Here is a 19,192-nt window from a genome sequence, read left to right on the forward strand (position 1 = left end):
AAAGAAAAACAATAATTTTACCGCACTGTTTGGCTTTTTTTTTTTTTTAAAGACATTTTGAACTCAACAACCTACAAAATGGCTTTAAAGACGTGTATTTTGGCAGAGACAGACTCACGTTAGACAGTGTGTCGTGGTCACTAGATGGTTATTTTCATAAGATGATCCCACATGTAGTTTTTACACTGTGAGGTGAAAGTGAATGAGCACAGTCTGTCATATTTCCAACACTGTACACAATCCTTACAGTCGTCGGTGGAATGTGGCTCTCCCACATTGCACTTTCTCTTATTGTTCTTAATGAGACGGTCTGGTTCCCCCGTCCTCGTTTCATTCTGTTCCAAGTTAGCGAAGGGTCAATAGGGATGCATAGCTGTGAGGAAGGGGCCATTGTGTCCAGTGTAAGACAAGCAGGACTAATCATTGTACAAGGCGAGTCTGGGCCTGTCTGAACCGAGGAGCGGTTTCGCTGGCTGTTACCAGTCAGTCGAGATGGTGTGATGGGGTATTATGACTCAGCATAGGTGGATGAGAGTGACATGCACACGCAGTAAAGGTGAAATCACAATTACTGTGCAGTTGGTTTTCTTTGAAACTAAATATTGCTTCTGCAGTTTCGTTTTTTTTAGGTTAAGGGCTCCGTAATAGTTCATTTACAACAGGTGCATTCATTTGTAAGACCCAGGAATAACTGCTGGTTATTCTAGTGTATATTAAAACTCTTCTTTTATCGGAAAGTTTTCATCAACGTTTGAATGTTTGATACGTTTTTGTTTTATTTTCCCACTACACGGATAATTTATATTTTCATGTAACTTGTTTTTAATTGCTGTTTTTATTTCTTACTGTAAATCACATAGTAACTTTGTGAAGAAAAGTGCTATATAAGTTTATTATATATTATTATTATTATTATTATTATAATTTACATTTCTGTTCATGCAACATCCCATGTGACAGTGAGAGGACACATAACAATCCACTTCTCTTCTATTGTTTGTCATCGTTTTATTGGAAAACTGCAAAATTTATAACGAGTATTGGGATGTTACTACACACACATACTCAGTACAACTTTGAAGTTCTTGTACTTGAGTATTTCCACCTTGGTTCACTTGGTTATATTTGTAGATTGCTTTAGTTACTACCTGATTAAGTTTAGTTTAGATTTAATATGTGGAAAATATGTAGCATTGTTACAGATTAATTTACTCAACGGTATTTAAAATACAGTAGTTAAGAATAGCTCCAACAACTACAACAGTATATGCAACTTACAAATGAATGCACCTGTGATAATAATGTAATCATGACACAAATCTATAGATAGATGGATAGATAAATACTTTATTTATCCCCTAGGGGAAATTCATGAATGGCTGTATTGGCATACAACAATCAAAGAGGGAGCTGTTGGTGACACAGCATGACAAACAGCTCACTCCAAACTGACTGCTTGCTTGCAAGAACAAACACTCACATTCCTTTATGTCTCTTCATGGTTACCAGTTGAATTTGTTGTTGGGGGGGTAGTTCTCAACATGACCCAATGAAACTCCAGGAGAAAATGTTCAAATAAAAACTCCATCGGGCTGGTGTAAATGCAGCATGACATACCTTGCACTCTTCAACACATTAACCAGCGCAAATATGCAAACACACATATTCACACATGTCCTTCCTCCCCAAACTAAATTATATTAACTTCAACTTCTATAAACCTTCACGTCTCACAGCAGGACATGGTGTTCCACTTGCCTGAGCATGGCCGAGGGCCATTTTTGTTGGTCAATCATCAGCGTTTTCTGCAGCAAGACGACCGTGAAATAGGATCCGATCCCGAGACTTCCAAAAAAATAAATAAATCATGCACTGTATGTTTGCCTCTATTTAGATATCTAACAAATTTATGCAAAGAGAAAGCAGTCATCCTGTCTGATCACAATGCAAATAAACCTCAATCATCGCGATTCCAGTTCTCGAAATGTCTTAACATCCCATCTCTCTCTTTCCTCATCTTCCTCCATTACTCCTCCAGAGGAACAAATCAGAGCCTCCCCTGTCCGAGATACAATTTGACAACCAAATCACTGTCTCAGGAAGGCACCAATGCGCCATAAGATGAGGCCCGACTAAACACTATCATCAACGTCCATATAAAGTGCAATTTTCTCCCTTACTTTCTGTTTCTGAAACTTGCTTGAAAATTCTGATGTTGATGGTCTACGCTATTGATTGGTCTCCTTCCTTTGTGAAAAGAGCCTTTTCAGCGGCAGTTTAAAATTGATCTTGAACTTCAGCAATCAGCTAATCATTCTCTGATAACTGAGAGGAATCAGACTCGAGTGTCTTAACGGTCTAGGGAGGAACTCGGTGTGAAAGGATGAAGGATCTTGTGTTCGCCGGGTGAAACCAGTGGAAAATTCCACAGGCGACCCCCGCGCCTCCAACAGATCACTACCTCTGCCACGGCTTCTGTCAATACGTTTTAAAAAGGATTAAGGTTAAATCAACAGAAGACTCTTTCCTCTCATCGCTTGTCGCTAGACATCTGCAAACTCCACTTGGGTTTGTTTTTGTTATCATGTGTCTTTTTATAGGAGCTCTATTTGTGTCAAGTAGAGAGAACACACACACACACTCCGCTCTGTACGCAACCTGTACTTGTCAGCTGTTTAATCTCAAACTCTCCAATCTGTTTACTGTGGGTCACCTGCGTCAATAATGGTTGGATGCGCCTCTTCCTCAAGATAAGCACCTCGCTCTTTGTTTCCTCATCTCGCTCTCTCTCTCTCTCTCTCTCTCTCTCTCTCTCTCTCTCTGTCTGTGCAACAGAGCGACGGAGGCGCAGATTTTGTAACAGAAAAATGCCAATAAGAGTGACTGTATCATATATCACAGCTTTTCGTGCGACGGTTGGATGTGTATTTGTTCTCATAAGACTTACTGGTGAATATCTTCCTTTTGCGTCTTGGCTCTGCGCTGCCATCATCTTTCATTTCTGACAGGCTTTGTGGCATCGCCGGGGCAAGCTTGGGCTTGCACAGCCAGCCCTCCCAAGGTCTGAGGCATGCACACACACACACACACACACACAAACACAGATGCACACACATTCATACACGCAAACACAACCTCTCCTCCAATCAAATGGAGACCTTGTGAATGGTCTACAACTAAATTACTGATTTTTGGAGAGAACGCAGCTCTTCAGACGAGGCCAATCATGTGTGGCTTCTGCTAAAGAGGCAACAGTCGCCTGCTAACCCGTCTGACCTCCAGCCATCGTCAAGGAGAGGGGGCAACATTTTGTGGCAGCGGTTTTATTTTTTTCTTCTTTTTTTTCCATCTCTAATTTAGTAATCATCAGTGCGAGGCAGAATCATTTCTAGAGTTTGTGGGGACGGCTGTTGTTCAAAGGTGGATGAAACATTTTTTTTGGACATTTAGCGTCACAAGTTTCAGTTAGAATCTTTCTAAAGGTGGATGAAAAATAAAATACTAACATGCTGATTGGAAGCACTCAGCCTGTTATTACCATGTCTGGTTTTGAAACAATCTGGTCATAATCGCCATTTCTTTTATTCTTCCTCTCGAAGTTAAACACAGAACAATTTGTCCTTAACAGTTTTCCTGTCCATTCAAACTGCAGCTCTATCCTATTGGGTACATAAAACCAAACCCCTCCCTCCTCACCCCTGACAAAACCAAGTACATAAACCCAACAGCTCTACCATCCTGCCTCCTTCCCCTGGTATTATACCCGGGCAGACACAACAAGCGTGATGCTGGGTGTTTACGGGGAGGGGGACCTAGCCGGTCCTGCCAGGCTCTTTATGGGTCCGGGGTGGGTTGCAGCAGTGAATGGTCCCCTGCCAGTAGCCAGCGGTGGTCAGGGCTATACATGGGAGAGGGTCTCGGCAGGCAGCTATTGTAATGGTAAACGGGGGTTTGAATGGAAGAGGATGGGCAGGACACACACATAAAACAGAGGAAAACATGAGGAGGGGAGGGAGGGAGAGGAGACAAACACTCGACCACCTCAGAGATGGCACACATGTAAGCTAGCAGAGGGGTCTTAAACATCTACCTTTATGAGACTTCACTTCAGCCATTTAACACACTATATACCATCACCCTGTCCTTACCAAGTTGACTCCCTTTGTGACAAACACAAACCTTCAAGCCAAGGTAGAAAACTCTCGCTATTCTTCCGAGCACTAATGATCAACAAAAATGACCCTGACTATGCTATCTACTACTATCGTAGTGTATACTATACAGGTTAGCCTCCGCTGCCATGTTGACTTTGTCGATAAGCAGACAGGTTCCAAGTAGGTAACATTAGCTTTTACTGTAACACAGTTGGAACAACCTCCACTGAGAACACAGTGCAATCTGTATTACATGTGCAAACTCAGATGAAATGATTAAACTGAAGGTCCAGCCGACGCAGCTGTGTCCCATTTAATTGAGGTTGTTAATTTGCCTGCTTTGTACAATCATTAAAATGTATTAATTACAGCTATAAAATATCTGTTACCACATCAGACATAAATGGGCAGATGAGTATACAGTCTGTTTGTAGAACACCAAAAACCTTGGCAAACGAAATGTATTAGTAATGTGTGGCTGCTGAGGCAGAGCGGGTTGACAGTGCTGCAGCTCTGCAACGCTTCCAGTGGACATTCAAACTGTGAAGGAGACGTGATGAAGACAAAACCACAATGCTGCGCAGCTGCATCCGGGGGGGGGGGGTTACGTTACAGGCCACTATATATTCACAAGGTGTTTATTGTTGCTGCTGACGCTGCAGAACTTCACTCCTCTGGCTGATTTATATCACACCAAAACCTTGTATTTATTTGTTATAAAGGTAAAACCGCTGTTGCACATTTTTGGACGGAAGCGTAATAGGAGCATTTTTCAGCTGCCTGCTCAGAGCAGGGAGGGCAGAGGAAGGGTTAAAAGGCTCTGGCTGCCTGATAATCCTCCGCCGTTAAAAGCCCTCCAGAAAGACGTGACGTGTGTGAGGTAATCAGTAAAAGATTCAAGTGTGGCAGTGAGTGTGTACACATACACACACACACGGACACACACACACACAGAAGCACAAACACTACTGAACGGACAAAAAGGGAGGGAAAAGACTGACTTGAGGAGGGAAGGAAAAGAGAATAAACACTCCTCCTCTCACTCCTTTTCTTTTTCTCTTTTTCGCTCAGCCCCTTTTTTCTCCTCCTCTTCGTTCTCTCACTCCATGCTGTGTCAATACAATGTCACAGAAATTGTCACCAGAGTTCCCTCTCTCAATAAAGCGAACACACACACACACACACACAGTCGGATCCGAGGACTCCTGATATGACCCCTTTCCTTTCTTCTCGGTCTTGTATTCGTCGGCCTTCTTCTTGTTCTCTCCTTTTCTACTTGTGTTGTTCGCTGTAGGCCGTCTTTGTGGGCAGTCAGACCACCTTGTGAGGTACACCTCTCTCTCTCTCTCTCTCTCTCTGTCTCTCTCTCTCTGCGGTCGTGACCATACTGATAAAATTACCAACATTTTCTATCCAACCACTCTGTTGGCATTTTCCACCGTTGATGACGTGTAATTTAGAAAAACATGCCTCTCGAAAGTTATAGGTGGAACAAAACACTGCGCTTTAGAGTAAATGTTAACTTTTGAAAAACTTCGGCATAGCGGCAAACTGTCTGTCACCTCCAGATAACGTAAGCTTAATTCTTACACTGTCATGTGACTGAAAGGAGGCTTCACGACTGGGGTTTCTCCCGCTGTAATGAAGCAGATTATCTTACGGCGTACGTCACCCTTTCACTCTGTGTCTCTGCTTTTTGCAGCCACAGGAGTGACTTCGACATTTCATCCCAAATATATTCACTCAGAAATTGTCATCACCATAATTCTTCCCCTCCCCGGCTGGGGTGGACCAATCAGTCTGTGGCAAACGATCTTCAATTGCCCTCTGTGTCATAGCATCAAGCATTCAAAACTTGGCATTTAGATGTTAAATTGACTGTCACTGATAATGGGATTGTGTTCATTCAACCTGAGTGCTACGGGAGGCAGCACAAAGCCCATGAAACTGCCAGAGAGAGGGAGGGAGTGAAGGGTAGAGAGGCAACACTGACCTCATTTCCCACTAAAGTACATATTCCATAATTAGTATTTAAGTAGGAAATATCGATGGTTAGTAACATAGGTGAATGAAAATGTTTAGCCAACACCAAGTCCAACAATAGTCGCTGTTATCATTCCTCCTGCCCGTGCTGATGATATTGTGACACAACAACACAGTGAGAAAATGGAGGACATAAATGCGAAGCTAACACGCCAGCTTTCTGTTCACTACGATACTAATTTGAAGCTGCCTGTTTTTTAGATCAGGTAAATGACGTCAGAGTACGACAGCAGAAATTAAAATTTTCCGTGTCGTTTGTTTTTTTCTTGGAAATTGTTTAATAGTGTGACACTTAAAGGAGCTATTATGTTATAGTACGTTTCAGTTTCAGTACGTTTTTGCTGTCGCTACACAGCCAACATCAGCTGTTTACTTACTGGTCTAGAAGAAACGTGAGTTCAGAATCAAACTTTATTCTTTTACTCATCGAAGCTGTGGAGAGCAACAGCAATGTTAATTCTTGCATCTATCATGTCTTTTCTTCTACAGGAGTTAGCATGCTAACCAGCTAGCTCCGGCCCATTTCTCGACTCACTCACTGTTGCCTTCAAATCTGTCCTGAAGAAGAAGAACTGAGAATTGCTCTCAGTCTGAACACAATTCTTTACTTTTTGTTCTACCCGTTAGCATCTTTGTTTTGTTTTAAAGTCTACATTAAGCATTTTTAGCTTTAGTTTCTGTATTACTGTATGTGCTCAAAAAGGCAAAAGCATGTTCCTGGCTTACGCACTTGCGTTACACGCTCGCACTCAAACACACACACACACACACACACACACACACAGCTCTGTGCCCACTGCAGTTTGCGGGTAGTTGGCCTCTTCCCTGCAGCCTCCCAGAGGAACACTGATGTTAACTGGCATTGTTGGGGGGCTGAGCCGAGGGTGGTTTTTAATAGCTCATGATTACTCTGGAGAGGGGAGCCCATAATTACAACCACAAATGATTTCACGCCCCTCACCCCCATGATGTTCTCTGAACCTAATCACAGGGAAGCACAGAAGGGGTTTAGCGGAGGAACTGGAGCTTCGACAAAAGAGGTCTCCCCTTTGTTTGCTGACAGGAAATCGAGAAAATGAAATGTGCTGCGTTTCACCCGGTACGTGTACTGTGCCGCTGAGTGGAAAGTTTGGAAGAGTTCTTCTACTACTACGACTCCAACATGTTGATCTTACAAGTACCTGTTGTGGTGATAAGTGGTGAAGAAGTCAGTGATAACAACACAAAGAGCCTTTGGCTAAGTTCTTGCTAAGGTCCGAACATTTTTGAGTTTTTTTGTATATGATGCGTCATTTATATCTTCTATATATGGGATATTTAAAGTAAAAGACAGTTTTCTACTACAGTACCCGCATGCTGTTTATTATCCCAAATTTAAATGTAGGCATTTGTAGATGTAGACATATCACTGTGTCCCTTTCACTTGTGATTGTCTGTCTCTATCTTGCTCTGAAGCTTTTTGTCCACAGTTTCTCTCATACAGCCTCCTGACATCCTTTCATCTTCCTTCCCCTCCATCCCCTTCAAAAGCTTGAGAAGGTTTATTTGTCATTGCCTCATTTGTGTTTGCTTCTTTTGTCCATTAAATGCAGACTAAGGGGTTTCCACACTAACCACAGTGAGACAAGCACAGCGGTGCAACAGGGGCAAATTGCTGCATTGTAGAACGATGGTGCACCGTCAAGGCAATTTATTGTCATTTTTCTAAGGAAATATACGAACATCTTGACCTTGGTGTCCTCAAATGTGGCAAAAGTCTTGCAGACACAGTCACAGACCTTCACATGCTTTGATACTACTTCACAATGAAACAGAGTTAGCATTCTGCCCACACATCTCCTTCGCCCGGCCCATGCCAGCCAGCCAGCTAGCCAGCCAGACACACAAACACACAATAGCCAGACTACATGTCCTTAAAGGAGGTGCGGACAAACAGAGGAATGCTGAGGAGAGGATGGTGCAAACCGAACGTCTGCCCACATCAGCCAGCTCTCAATAGAGATTGGCCAGGAACGCGTAAACTGGCCCCCGCAGGAGTAAAATAGTAAAATGGGGCTTCTCTTCTTCTTCTTCTGTTTCATTGTGTGACCCAAGTCTGAAAGAGAAAATGCTGGAACGTGAACAAGTGTCTCACACTCGCCCCAAAGCTTTAACATTTACTTACATTACTGTTACGCTTCGTGGGCAGTAAGCATGGCGCTGTAAGCCGGAGTTGTTGTTTCTTGATACAGTACAAGAAAGGAACCAATAAGAAGGAGCGACAGAAGTGGTTCCTAACCTTCTTCTGTCTGATGTACCCCACATCCCTGTCCCAGATGAACTCAAGTACCACTTCAGTACCTCTTCATCAGCGCCACCCATCATGTCCAAATGGATGTTATTAATTACTTCAATAACCTATAGCCTTTTCACAATTTCCAATACTTTTAACCAAGTTTTTATTTCAGCTGTTTTAAATAATTTCCTCAGTACTTTTAGCTTACTTATATATATATTTTTTTATCTTACTTACCATTTTTCAATGTCATTTGGCTAACTATTTCAATAATGTAACCATTAGCATAAAGCTGTCAACCATCCTACTTCTTTCATTGTTTATTCACTACGTTTAACCTGTTTTAACTATTTATCCATTTGTTCCAGCTGCTTTAACAGCGAATCTATCACTTTTAACTCAATGTTTTTAGCTTACTTAACATTTTTTCATTACTTTTGGCTAATTATTTCAGCTGTTTATCATCAGTGTTAGCCACTCCAACCAGTTTTCTACTTGTTTTAGCTTATTCACCATTTATTTTAGATATTTTGACAGCTAATCCATTACTTTTAATTAACTCTAACCTCTTACAAACTAGTTTTCACTCTCTGTGTCCTTGACATACTAAAATACTGCAATAAAACAACAACAACCTTTAAAACTCCATGGTATAGTCACTGTGATATTTACTAAGATATAACAGGTTTTTCAGGTACTGGATATCTAATTTTAGAGCAGTATCCCTTGTTTCCTCCAGCAAAACACAAGAAACATTTCGTCTCACATTTGCTTCATTAACATTTCCCCTAATGACGTTCTCCGTCCTCAGTGTTGGAGGTGCCCCAGCTGTCTCCTTCAGTAGAAGAGTAAACAAGCTGAGAGCTCTCTGCGGCCGTAGACACAGATCGCCGTGGCCTGTTACTCTCCCCACCACTAATTGACCATCGGCCAAAGGACAAACCTCAGCCCTTCTGCTGCGTCCCTCCCTCCCTCCCTCCCTCTCATCCTCTCATCCTCTCTTTGTGCATCTCTCCCCTCACTGCCACCTTCCTCACCGCTCGCATATCCCGTCTTTCATCTGCTTTCTCTAAATGTATCAGTCGCTCTGTCTCGATCTTCCCTTCCCTTCATTTCCTTTATTTCATATTCTCCTCTCTCCTTTTGCCGTCCCCTCTGTCTGCCAGAGCTGTCTGCAGCCTTGCATAATTAGCTGGACCGAGCTGCAGTGAGTCTGGTCCAGGTCTGGCTCGGGCTCAACCCGGCTCATTACGGAGAATATGTCTGTCTGTCCTGCCTCCTCCTCCTCCTTCTCCTCCTCTGTCTCTTTACTGTCAGGGTCTATACAGGGTCAGTGTGTGGATTCAGATGGTGAAAAGACACAACAATGTGCCTCTGGGATCAAAGACAGAGACAGAGAGAAACTGGCTATGTTCACACTGAACTGATGGTGTCCCTTTTCAGATTTCCTGTCCTATGTGGGACAGTCTTGTTTTTTATTGTAATTTTATTTTGTTTTGTTGTAAGTTTTATCGTGGCAAAATACGGAATCTATAGATGGGTAGCACATAATATTCTATACCTGCATATTATATTAGAAATATGTTGAGAAACCATGGCAGTTCATTGGATTAAAGAGTGATGCAACTGGGCTTTCACAGCAGCTTCACCCAGCTAGCATTAGCATGATGGAGCATAAAATCTTTCAAGTGTGTCTGAGACTGTTTGGACAAATTGACCCTTAGCTAAGGCCCCTCCCTTAAAAAGTGATTGTCCAATCACAAACACAAAGGTGTAAGGAATTGATTTAACTGTGTGTAACCTGAAATAGTATATCTAGCTAATGAGCTTAGTACTTAGTAGTAAAGCTAATTCAGCGTTACCTCTAAAGATTATAATTAGCTAACTATATGCCGTTGTTGGGGATTACATGTTATGTCATTCACAGTGCATTATTTAAGGTTGGTTTATAGTCTTATAGAACTAGTTCTTTGAAATCAAATGTGTTAATTTCGTTCCGAACAGCCACGGTGGAAGCGGTTTTAGAAAGTTTTAGAAAATGGTGGACATAGACTCGTCCCTGTCCAGCTTTTAGACAGACTGTAAGTCCTGCTTTACACACTTCCTGGGAGCTGGTTCTGGTGCTGCCTTATCAGAATTCAGAGTAAGGTCAACACAACGGCCCCTCTTTGGAGACATACCACTTCAACAAAAGGCTGATTTCAGTGGTTGAATTTTAGGCAAATTTACAAAAGAGAAATCTAAATCCCATTCTCCTTGTCCAATATGAAAAAAAAACATTTTGATTGGATAATATGCTGTATTTTTTTTTCGATTAGTAGCTGACTATATTGAATTCTCTGCTGACTGAATTATGCCTTGATATCTTGGCACCACAGACTTCTGTCACTTTCAAAATAGCCACAAAGCAAGCACTTCAGCATTGTGCATGAAGGCCTGTGAATGTAACCAAGGAGCAACAGGCGGGACAATAACAAGACTCTTAGACTCATACAAATTGTCTTACCATGCATGGAGGGCTTTGATACAGACTGAGAAACAACAACTGTGTCTTTTTCATGGCATCACAGTGGACTGTATGTCTTCTGTGTCATGTTAAAGAGGCCTCTCTGGCACAACTTGTCTCACACTGTGCTACCACTTCTCACATATCTTTAAAATGGATAAAAGAGTGAAGGTCCAAATTGATGCTCAAGGGTATAAATTCACAAAAAAAACAAACAAAAAAAAGGATTGGCATTGCAATAATAACTTACCACACAAAACTCATGATAAAAATGAAGTTGAATTATATTTAAATCACAAAGTACAGCTGCTGCACAAGAGGAAAATATAGGAGACCTTCACAGACACAGCATTGTACATATACATTGTACTTTCCATTGAAAGCTGAACAATTACTCCGGTGTGGTTCCATTGTCTGTGTGTTCAACCACTGTGGAAACTGTCAAGGCTTGAAGGAGAATAAGAGCTCATCAGATAATGACGAGTTGGTTGTGTAACATTTGAGATTCTGCTCATGTTTATACTGCTATGAATACATTTTATTCCACTACTATGAATACATTTTTTTTTTAACATTTGTATCATGATCAACAACACAGTGTTGTTTTTTTTTTTTTTCCAAATCTGTGCTGAATTTCTGCACAAATAGTTCCCCAACAGGAGTTTATGAAAAGGTGAATGGACACTAGTAAACATGCCTAAATCTGCATGTTTTCTACATGAGACAGGTCTATTTGGAGCGGCCTCACTCTGCAGGTAATCAGGGAACCTGTCAAACAAATAAAATAAAATAAAAAATAAAATTAACTAGGTTGCTTTAAAGGGGATATTTGTAAGTTTCCTATGTGGCTGAATATGGTTTCTTGCCAGGAGCAGACGGCGGTTGATTGTCCATGACAAGAGCTACGCCCTCGGAGCAGCGCTACTTCTTCAGGGCAGATTGGAGGCTACAGTGACAAGAGAGGCTGAGGCTAGCTGGTTAGCGTGCTAACTTTCGTAGAAGGAAAAAAAAAAACGTGATAGAGACAAGAGTTAACATTGGTGTTGCTTTCCACCACTGGAGACGACTCTTGGTGAGTAAAATAATGAAGTCTGATGAACTCGCAACATTTTTTTCTAGACTGGTCCGTAAAAAGCTGTTAATGCTAATGCTGGCTACGTAGCAATAGCACAACTTACAAATAGCTCCGTAATGCTTTCAGCCATGCTAACGGAGTGTTGGTCTACAGCGAAACGTCTTGGCTAGCATCATCATCAGGTGCACGACCAAACTGGTTTATGACTAGGAGGACACATTATGGATTCTGCAGATGGATCGCAAAAGACAACTTAAGTCTCCCATTCCCTGATCGTTGCATATTGTGAGATAGTCGATCAATTCCGATACCGCGGATCACTTCGTGCATTTGTCATGCTAACTGAGTGTCAATTTGGATTAAACTTTGATGAGCAATGCAATTCACTGCAGCATGTTCAAGAGGAGAACAATTGACCCAAGGGTGCACTACAATTGCAGGTCACGCTAAGGTTACATTTCGTTAGGCCACTAATTGGCCATGAAGGGCACACCGCGTCATTAGGGACAACATGTTTACTCTCACCTTGTTTTTTTTTTTTTGTCACAAGTTATTCTTTAATTACTGATAATAACTGTAAACATTCTATTATAGCTCATTATAGACTGTTGCTGTAGCTCAATTTGCAGTCATACTTTTTGTTTGATAAACTGTAGCTTACTTGACTTAAAGTGACTTGATGTTCACATCATCATGTCCTAAGACAAAGTGCTGCCCACTGTACTGTCTTTGTTCATAGTGTCATCTCCCCATGTTACACCATCACCTGTATCCCCTCTTTCATCACTCATACTGGCTCGTTCTGCTCCCAGCATCCTTCTCTTCAGTATCTTCCCCTCTCTCAATTACCTCTTGTCTCTCTCATTTTCCCCACTCTTATTTTCTCCAACTCATTTACAACTCTCAGTCGTGTCTTCGCCCCACGGTGCTGCCTCTGATCTGTCTCCTCTCTGTCATGTCCGCGCTGTTCTTTCTTCACCCCTCGCTCCATCTCCTCCTCCCTCTCAGTCTCTGTCTCTTTCTCCCTCTTCTTTTGCTTCTTTTTTTTTTCCCCTTCACCTTTTCCCAGCGGAGGTCTTGGATCGCTTTGTTCTCCAGTGGCTAATTTGACTGTTCTACTTGCCAACCCAGCAGCGGGAGCTCCATGAGTGTGTGTGTGTGAGTGTGTGTGTGTGTGTGTGTGTGTGTGTGTGTGTGTGTGTGCGCGTGTCAACGTGCTGCACTTCTCCCCTGCCAGCTGCTGTTATACAACACAAGTTCTTGCCTTTACACTCAAACACCTCACTTGCCAGCAAATAAACACACACATATAGGCACGCACACACACACACACACACGCAATATAAGAGCCTTAATGTGGGCCAACATGAGTTTTTTTTTTTAATCACTGTTTCATTCAAGCATTTGACTGTTTACGTGGATGTGTGCAGGCTTTTCCTCCATCAGCATTCATGTGAACTGTGATGACACTTGAACTGATTATACTTTGTGCTGTATATGTTTTCTCAGGGTTCATAAAGATGATCATTATATGAGGTTTAAAATGTATACGTCTCCTCCTCCAGTGACTCTCTACATGACAGACAGGCGGACAGGCGTGAAGTTAAAGCAAAGCAGCGATTGGTTCCAGCGAGCAGTCTAATCAGCCATCAAGCATGAGATCCTTAAGTGGCTTCGAAAAGGAGAGAGAGAAAGAGACACACACACACACACATGAAAGCATATCTACTCACACAAATCACATGCAATACTGAAAGCCACATACAAATGCATATGTATAAATCAACAGACACAGTGATACCTATCACCCCTAATGGGACTGCTTTGAACGCAGAGCAGCAGAGCACATGATGTGCTAACAGACTGATGTGCTAAGCACATATCCACACAGAGTCACACACACGCACAAATACAAACGGCTCATATGAGCCTGATATCTTACCTGTCAGAGGCAGGTGTGTTCCCAGACGACCCAATCAGTTTTAATTAACCCCTTGTGGTGGAAGGTGGATGGAGGGCGGGTGTGGGAGGGAGACAGGAGAGCAAGAGTAGAGGGAGAGAAAACCAGCTGAAGGGAAATTTGTGCTTGTCATTGCAGGAGAGATGAGAGAGAGCGAGAGAGAGAGAGACATGGGAATTAACAGTGACAAAAAGCCAAAAAAATATCCTCACATTTCCATGTAATTCCTGGAAACTTTCCTAATAGTTTTCTAAAAAAAAAACAAACAAAAAAAGCTGCTATTTAGTTGTAAATTTCTAAGATATTTCCAAGAAAGGCAGGTGCAACAGTTATTACGTCCCTGCTCCTCCTAGAAAGAATATTTACTATTTGGTTAATTTATTATCTGTAATCTACACTTTTACAATGTAAATTTGAAGTTGTGTAAAATCGTCAAATTTTCAAACATTACACTCGGGGCTAAATGACAGAAACAGACCAGATTTAGCCGATAACAAGATACACGTGCTCAGTTGGGTGCGAGTAATAAATGTTCTCAGAAAACTCATCCTGTCTGCTGATCCTTGCACACATCCGAAATAACAAACCGATGCTGATGTATCTCCTATAATCACTATGTGCCTACTTTTGAGACTCGAGACCTGTGTTGAAAACATAGTTATGTCATACATACCTGTGAGTATGAATCTCAAAACAAGAACAATTGGAGATTTCCCTGTATAGGACAATTTAAAACATTGCACATTTGGTTGCATATCTCATCTAAAATATCTCAGGTGTGGTCATTAATTTTTCATGCCTCTGACTGATCATTTCTAACAATGACAACGCTCATTAAGGGGCTGTTCAGCTCACTCAGGCTCAGGGGACCCAAAGCTCACCTGTGGCGCTCCAACATAACGAAGAGAGTTTCACTGAATCTAGGAATGTGATGATTTTTCCCTCCAAGTTTAGGTTTTTTTCTTACAGACTGACGTCACCGGTGAGATTTCCCCACACAGGCAACTTCACCAAAATGACTGAGCGCTTATGAGGAAAATGAACATGAAAAATTGTTTTTGTGCCTAAAACGTCATGAAAGTAATGAGTGGAAAATGGTCATTATCTCAAGGAGGAAATCTGCCTGGCAGCTCAGAGAGCAGAATTAGCTGTTACCTCCAGCGATGTGGTCAGAGCCTTGGATGATATAAAGGCTGTGGGTGGTTTACCACTGGAACTGCAGGATTAAATGAATGAACTCAATGAATGTCGCTGAGGCTCAGTGTTTGACATGCGTTTAGAGTTTCAGTTTGTGAATCGGTGACAGCTGATAGAGGAGCAGACTGATGGTCTTTTAATGGAAAATGTGTCACGTCGTTTATGTTTTCTACCGTTCGGGATCCCATGTGGCCGGTCAATAACGCTGATTAAATCCTGTATTGATGCAGGTTGTCGGGAGCGAAGCACCTACTTGGTCACACTGTGCTCATCTCTAATAACACCGCAATCTGAAGTTTACCACTGTGCGTACAGGCAAATTGAAGCCACTGTGTAATCTATACACCACAGGTTGACAATCTGTAGCTGCTCTGTAGCTTTTGATCACATCATATTATCTTCATCAGCAGAAAGAGTATACTCAGCTTGAAAGTTTTAAGCCAAAGTATACATCACAGGTTTTTAAAGGAGTACTCCACTAATTTTGCAATTTTTATCAGTTTAAAGAAAATGATCAAACTCAGTACAGCAGAGCTTTTTCTATTCCATGAATTCTGACTCCTGTGACATCATTCAGGGAAATGTACAGTATGGACCTTTTTTCAGGTATGAAGGACGTGCAGACAGACTTTGATGTTTAAGATCAGTGAAGTTCCCCTTTAAGACACATTTACGTAATTATTTTTATTGCCTTTAAATGAATCTAATGTAGTCGTGCAATGTGAACTGATCAAAGAACTCCTTCATGATGAGGTGGGCTACAGTAAAGGAAGAAACCTTTAGAGATATAACAAATGCAGATGCTTCTACCCGGGGCACAGGGGCTCACTAAATGGTTGAATGACTATGAAAATGGTGTGTCGTGTTAGCGCTCTCCGCCATCAGCCTCGAAACTGTTCTGTCACCGTCTGCATCTTCCCTGACTAATGAATAGAGAGACGACAAAGGCATAGGGAGGCTGACATTGACACAATGACAGTCAGTGTTTGTATTGTGTCTTTTTGCGCACACCTTTCACAGACATGCATCCTCACCAACACCATGACCCCGCATCCATTATTGAAGGGTTTGTTGGTTAGCGCAACTAAGGCCCGGTAGATAGGGTGTCGCTCCGCAGTCATCCTTATGTAATCAGAGGTGATTTCCCGAGGATGAGGTCACGGTCGGTTAACAGCCGTCAGTGAGTCACCGTTAAAGAAGCTGTTTACAGTGAAGTCTGTGACCCTCACATGTCGGTTCACGCGTGTGAATCTGAATACTCTGCTTTCGTTGTCATTGTAACGCTAAATTCAGACAGAAGAGCTGTGATATGTGATGTAGCTATATATGATTATATTTTCCTTGTTCCTGAAATCTGTTTATTGCTTCAATCCTCTGTGGAAGGAAGGAGACGTTGCTGGGGGGGGGGAATCATGAGCAAGAGCTGGATCTGACATGTACTTTAGTGCATGGATTCTGTATGTGTCTTTGTGTGTGTTTTGTCCAAGAACCCCCGCAGAAAGTGTGTGTGTGTGTGTGTGTGTGTGTGTGTGTGTGTGTGTGTGTGCATGCTGTGTACAGCTCCCCCGGTGAGCCAAATGCTCCACTGCTTCACTAAGCCAATCGCAGCTAATCAAATAAGAGCCCTCAGCAGTGTGCAGACATAGGGAGAAGAATGGAAGAACATTGTGTGTGTGTGTGTGTGTGTGTGTGTGTGTGTGTCTGGAGGAGGGGATGGTGGAGGCAGTCTAGTGCCTTCAAGAGGTCCTGGATAGTAGGTGGGGGTGGAAGGACACACACCTGCACCACCCTGTACTGCCGTCAAAGACACACATATGCACGGCTGGATGCAAATATTCATGTATCACACACACGCTTTAACACACATAACATGCATAAATGAAGCCTTTGTGTGATATTTTTTGTTTCTTTCCTTTTCTGTACATCTACTCGACTATCTCAGTCTTCCCGTACCACATGTGGCCTTGAGGGGAGGATAAAAAAGAAAAGCAAATGCTGATGATGAAATAGTGAGAGACTTTTTCACTGCAAGGTCTAACTGATAGCTGACTGCAGATGGCATTTTGATTTATTCTAACTTTGTGGTTTAACCAAGATATATACCGACATATTTGTGTTTCAGAGGACAATAGACATCTATTTAGGATTACAAACTAGTGTGACACTGATCTTTAGTAAATTTAGCGACACAATACTCAGTGAGCTCACAGCTACAACAGATTGACTGCACAGTAAACACCTCCAACCGACCTGAGTCCGTTTGAAAGGGGCTATTTGTAGGTTTTCTCTGCTGCTGGGTGAGATTTCTTGCCGGGAGCGAGTGGTGGTGATTGAGTCTTGACAAGAGCTTTGGCTATTGTTGTCTTTATAGTACAAGAGCTAATAATACGCCCTATCTGAGCAGCACTACATCTTCAGGGCAGATTGGAGGCTACGGTGAGTCAGTATTAAAGTTACAAACAGGCTGAGGCTAGCTGGTTAGCATGCTAATTTCTGTAGAAGAAAAGACGTGATAGAGACAAGAGTTAACGTTGGCGTTGCTTTCCACCTCCGGAGACATCTGTTGGTGAGTAAAAGAATGAAGTTTGATTCAGTGTTTCTTCTAGACTGGTAAGTAAACATTTGCTGATGCTAACGTTGGCTGTTTAGCGATAGCAAAACTTACAAATAGGTCCTTTAACCTTTAAGTCACATGTTGCCGCGGAGTGTGCAAGTTGCTATAGCTAGCTAATGGCTAAACCACTGAAATAGCTAAAAGTGATGGATGAATGGTGGAAATAGCTCAAATTTGTGGATAAATGGGTAAAAAAGTTGGATAAAAGTAACAGATAAATTATAAATAGTGAGCTAAGAGTAATGATTGACGCTTCAATTGCGTAAAAAACTTTTAATTTTACAACCACTTGAAAATCGATTGAAATGAACACATGACAAGTTGTATCAATGAAGGGGTACTTGAGTTTCTCCGATAGGGACGTAGGAGTTCGTCAGACAAAAACAGTCCGGACAAGGCAGCTTGTCCATCTCAGACAAGACAGAACTCACAAAACATTCAGCTGCCTCCAGAGAAAAAATTTGCACATTGTAACTTGAACCTGGCGAGATGAACCGGGGCGCTACGATGTGTGTTCTTCGAAAACCAGGAGTTTTTCTGGCCGAGAGTCAGGCAGCGCAGCAGGCCAGATTGAGAGGGTTGGTCCAGACTTGTTTTCTGCTCTGCTCCTTGGCACCGAGACTGACGCTGTGTGAGTGGCAGAGCTCCAGCGCTGTCCTGGCTCGCTTTCTACACTCTCGTCCATGCTCACCCTCCTTACACGCTGCCCTCTGGCTAGCCCTCTGTGTGTGGGCATGAGTGTGTGAGTGTTTGACCGTGTGAGGGGTTCATGCAGTTGTATCTGTGAGCCTGAGTCATCTGTGACCGCCTTTAGTCTGTGTGTATAATTGTCTCTGTGCTGCTAGCGTTTTCTGTGTGTATGTGTGGCAGCTGTGTGCCCTCCTCCTGTCCGCCTGTGGGACAATCAGCCGCTCCATGCGACCACAGAGACCGAAGGCACGGGGCAAGAATGTCTTTCAGTGACTGAACGCTAGATGCCAAGATGCACACACACAAGCCAAAATAACACACACACTCCATACACCGATACACACAGGTTGCTTCATTATTTGTCCAATACAAGTTATACAATTATATTGTGAATATTGTGTGCGTGTTCTTTATTTGGAAAGATTGACTTTTCCAGGAAATGTTATGGAGCTTGCATCCCCTCAAGGTGCGGCCACACCAGCACTTGAAACACTGAAATCAATTCAATTTCAATAGAACCATCATGATCAGGGGAGTAATAATAAATTATCTTTATATCTTTCTGTTGTGATCACATCTTCAGAAGCTGCCTCAAAGAATCTGTCTTTAATTAACCACTTTATATAGAACCTGTGTCAATGTTGCCACTTAACCAGATATCAGCAATGAAGTGGAAGG

Source organism: Seriola lalandi, unplaced genomic scaffold (assembly GCF_002814215.2).
Source record: "Seriola lalandi dorsalis isolate HSWRI2012SDOR001 ecotype SW California unplaced genomic scaffold, Sedor1 jcf7180002054354, whole genome shotgun sequence".
In the NCBI taxonomy this organism is placed as follows: Eukaryota; Metazoa; Chordata; class Actinopteri; order Carangiformes; family Carangidae; genus Seriola; species Seriola lalandi.